The sequence below is a fragment of the Vicia villosa genome, linkage group LG1 (assembly GCF_029867415.1).
Source record: "Vicia villosa cultivar HV-30 ecotype Madison, WI linkage group LG1, Vvil1.0, whole genome shotgun sequence".
Classification (NCBI taxonomy): Eukaryota; Viridiplantae; Streptophyta; class Magnoliopsida; order Fabales; family Fabaceae; genus Vicia; species Vicia villosa.
Window position 1 is genome coordinate 97,235,465 of NC_081180.1, and position 4,790 is coordinate 97,240,254.

The following is a 4,790-nucleotide window of genomic DNA, read 5'->3' on the forward strand; positions in this document are numbered from 1 at the left end:
CTTTGACGGGAGACTTAGTACCTATTAGATGAGAAGTCCTTCCAGTTATGTATTCAAGGACTAGTGTGAACTAAAGGTTAGTGTTCACTATTATCCTCACATAATTCAGGAAGTTTGGCAATGGTATCTGGTGAAGCATACTGATTCTGTTAAATATCTTGATGAGAGCTGGATATTTACAAAATCTTTATGAAGAGAAGAAGTATGTGATGAAGAAAAAAGATCTACATGAAAATACATCATCACTACTATTAAAGACACCAGAGAGATAAGGCTCAGACTTATCTCCTGAAGATTGATTTATGGTTATAGAATTAAAGTTTCTTCTACTCCAAGTTGCAGAGTGTGGCAATCTGAATCTTGTGTAGCAAGCAAACTAAGGATTCTGAATTTGGAAACTGTGGCAAATTCCAAATGTAGGGTGCTTCAAGGACGAACATCAAAGATGTCCTAAATTTGTATATCTTAGGGGGGGTAAGAGAGTATGAAGATCAACAAGGACAATGTTATTTTGCTTCTAATCAAATGGAAAGTCTCTCAAAGACTAATCTTTAAGCCAGAAGAACAATGTCATTCAAGATGTCAGAACATAACTCAAGACATGTTTTATCCTTGAAAACCAGCAAGGATCATTCTTTGTATTATCATCTAAAAACATGTTGTAATACGGTGAACTGACTTTATTTGAAATGTGCGGATAGCAAGAGTCGCCACCGACTTTTATTTTATCCAAATTAAATCAGAAAGGCTAAAAGAACAGAAAAAAAACCTTTTTAAATAAAAACTGAGTTCGGGGGGTAATTATGCAAAGGGAAGGTGTTATACCCCAAAATTTGCCCACATCTTTTTTTAGAAAACTTCAATCTGAAAATTAAGAGTTTCATATAAACATGGATTTTTATTTCAAATATCCTAAACATATGAAGTGCTTAAATTTCAGAATTTCTCTTACACAGTAACTTGGCTAACAGTGGAATTTATTCTTACGCAAACGCCAAATACTGTTCTTTACTTCACAAATACTATTTATTTATTTTACAGATAAATAGTACTAACACAGTTCATGCAGGGTTAAATCTTTTTTGCAGGCGCAAAAGCAGGGAAACTCACACTGTACTGGTAACAATTGTTTTTGGTTTCCCACTAACTTTTGTACTATATTCCATTATTTTCAAAATCTTTTCAAATCTCTTCTTTCCAATTCAAATCTCAACTTTATTCTACACATCTCTCTTTTCCCAACAATATCATACACTTTCTTTCAAATCTCACTTCCACTCAAAATTTCCATTTGTACGGAATCACATCATTCCCCAACGTCTCTTTCCTTCTTTCCATTCTATAAATACTTCTCATTCTTCCATAAAATCTCACATCAAATTCTAAATCTTCTTTCAAATTTCTACTTCATCATCCATTTTCTTTCTTCTTTCCTAGCAAGAATGGCAAAATGGATAGAGACACTGTTTCTTACAGTCATCACCATTGCTACGGTGATCATGACTTTCTTCTGCCTACACAGTCCTGAGAAGTGTGGACCTGCAATAGTTATGCATTCCCAATCCTCTACATGTTATTGATCATAGCATGGTTCATCAACCGTCATTTTTAAAGTTTGCCGTGTTTCTTATTTTCTTAAACGTACCGTCTATTCGTCGTACTGTTCAATAGTATGTAATATTTATGCTGTCAGTATTAAATGTTGTACTATTTGTCATAATATTGCTTAATTACTAAGATAATATTTTTTGTGTTTTCTGCCAGTCAAATATTTCTATTTCTGTGCAGTAAATAATTTTCAGGTTATTATCGGTAATTTTGCCCACATACTGTAAATATCAGTTATTTATTATGTTTCTGTTTTCTAACAAGTCATGTAAATAAATTTTCATGCTTCACACCAAACAAAAACAAAAATAACAACAAAAAAGAAAATTAACTTTGACAGTTGATTTTTCACTTTAACTGCTGCTTCAGTACACGAACAGTCAGTTGACAGCCAGACTGCAGACAGTACAATTCTCAGTGTTTTGTACAATCAATCAAATCAATCATTCACAATTCAAATTTCCAAGATTTTTGTGTTAGAAGTCTTCTGAATATCACGCGATTAGCAGAAACTCAGCACTGCACAAAAATCAGGTACGCTTAACTGCCTCCTATACAGACAGTCCCTAATCAGGGTTTTTCTTGTTTTAACAGGAGCAACAAGTTTTGAGAGCTCAAATGGATTTCATATACATCCATACATCTCAAAGTACCATCATACAAATTTTCAAACTTCAATTCACTCAGACGCACCGTCAGCAGCTCAAACAGTCAACAGACGACCCGTTTGACCAAAAAAGTCAACTGACAGTCAAAAATGAAATTTTTTGTCAAAGTCCATATTTTGTCAAAGGATTCAACATTTGATCATTGGATGATCACAATTCATCAAGGAAAGATCAAAAATCAACAAAACCCTAAGATTCAAAATTAGGGTTTTTGCCTGAAAAGTCAACTCAACTTTGACTGATCATAACTCTCTCATCCTTCATCCAAAAAATGTCAACCAAAGCTCATTTTGAAGGAAATTCAATTATCTTTCAAATGCAATTGATCCCATGGTCATAGCATTCACCATTTGAAAAATATGGCCAAAGACATTACAGGTCATTTTCAAAGTCAACAAAAAGACACTTTTTTCAAAAGGACACACAAGGAGAACCAAAAATCATTTTGACATGAGACCAAAGACATTGGTTAGAGGACTCTTTGAGGTTTCCAAAAAGTGCAAGATCTCCTTCATATGACAAAAATTGAAGGATTTACACCTTGTTGAAGTTGGCTAAATTTTGGGAAAATGCATGAAATCAACATTGCTCAAAAATGTTTTTTTTCCAAAAGATGCCAAGTTTTTGTGGTCCAAACATCTTTGCCATGTTACTATGGGCCTCCCACGACCAAGACAAAGCCCACATCTATATTATCCATTTTTGACATAATTTTATCTTATTTTAAGATTAAAATTAAAGGAAATTGCATGGATAATTGATGGCTTGATCTCCAAGTATGACTCACCTCAAGGAACCTTCATTTTTCTGCAAGAATTGAAGAGCAAGACAAGAGCATTGAATGGAGTCAAGCTTGGTCAACAATTCAAAGATTTTTAATATTTTAAAAATCAAAATTTCAACAAAGCTCTTCAAAGCTTTTAGCTTAGTGTCCAAGCAGCCTTTGGCTTATAAATAGGCTAGGATACTTCCTCAATGTACACACACACGAAATATAGCAAGAAGATAGCATAAACTCTCTTTATATTTCAAAAAATAATCAAAAAATTCAAAAATTCGTATTCAAATTTGCAGCTAGTTTCAATACAAACTAAGTCCTTAAATCATCTCCTGGTACTTGCTTGAGTAAGTCCAGATCAATAACCAAGTTCTTAGAGGCCTGAAACTCAAGTTCTCTCACTCTCCGACTTGGTAAATTTTCATTGAATTCAAACTCTCTATTCATCTGTTGTTATCATGTCTCACGGTTATGGTTGAGCTTGTAATGATCATTAGACCAGGTTTGAACCCTAGCATGAGGGTGCTAACGTCCAGAACATAGGTTGCCATGATCAACCGTGTGTTCATATTTCTCTTCGAATCTCTTAATGCAAGCATTTTTAGTCCAAACTAACCCCACCAATGGATTCCCAGACCTCGATTTAGGGGGGTAGGGTCTTCCTTTGGTGTTTAGCTAACGTATTTTTGCAGTTGGAGGAACCACCTCGCCGGAGAAGACGACCGGAATCACTGTTCCGGCAGTCAGCGAGTCTTAGGGCAAGGGTCAGCGCACGCGTGGCTCTTTCCAGCATTTCCATTGGCTAGTCAATAAGTCCATCGCTTGTGTGGCAAAATGATAAAACGTGATTGGTTGCCATTTAAAAATGTGGGTCCCAGCTTGACTTATATAAACTCTGGTGGATCACACGCGTACAGCTCACCCAAGCTTATCATGCTCTCCTCAATCTAATCCGTTGATCTCCACTAAAAACACATCCAATGATCATAACACGCATGCACACCATGGAGCCTCAGCTCCTCACCACACTGAATCAGTATCCTTTCTATTTTTATTTTATTTTCTATTTTATTTTAATTTCTTTGTTAAATTAATTAAAAATAGTTTTAAAATTCAAAAAATCCCACAAAAAAATATTTTAAACTTCTAAAATAATATATTATTTTCTGAAACAAAAATATTTTATTTTTCTTCATAATTTCAATATTTTACATAATTAATTAGTATATGTTTATATATTTACTTTTTAATTATTCTAACCAATCAAAAAATCATAAAAAAAATTGTTCTTTGTGTTAAATATTGTTTATATATCATAAACTAATTTTGTACATATTTAGGATAATTTTCTCTTTAAGTTTTAATTATTTGTGTAATTATTTGCATAATTATGTTTTGATTAACTTAAAATATCCAAAAACAAATTTCAAAAATTCCAAAAAAATTAGTTTTGTTCTAAAATCAATTAACAAACATTTTGTACATATTTTTAAACTTATTTGCTAGGTTTAATCATATTTCCATCTTTTCTTTATTTTAAATTAATTAATAATGCATTAATTATATTTAAAATAAATCACAAAAATACAAAAATATGCCTTTTATTTCTTGCAATTTAAAATTCCTAGATAAATGTATAGGATGTCAAATTCATGTAAATAGGCTAGTTTACATTTCCCGCACAATCGATGTAATAGCGTAGATTTACTTTCCGCACTTTACATTTCCGCATTTTA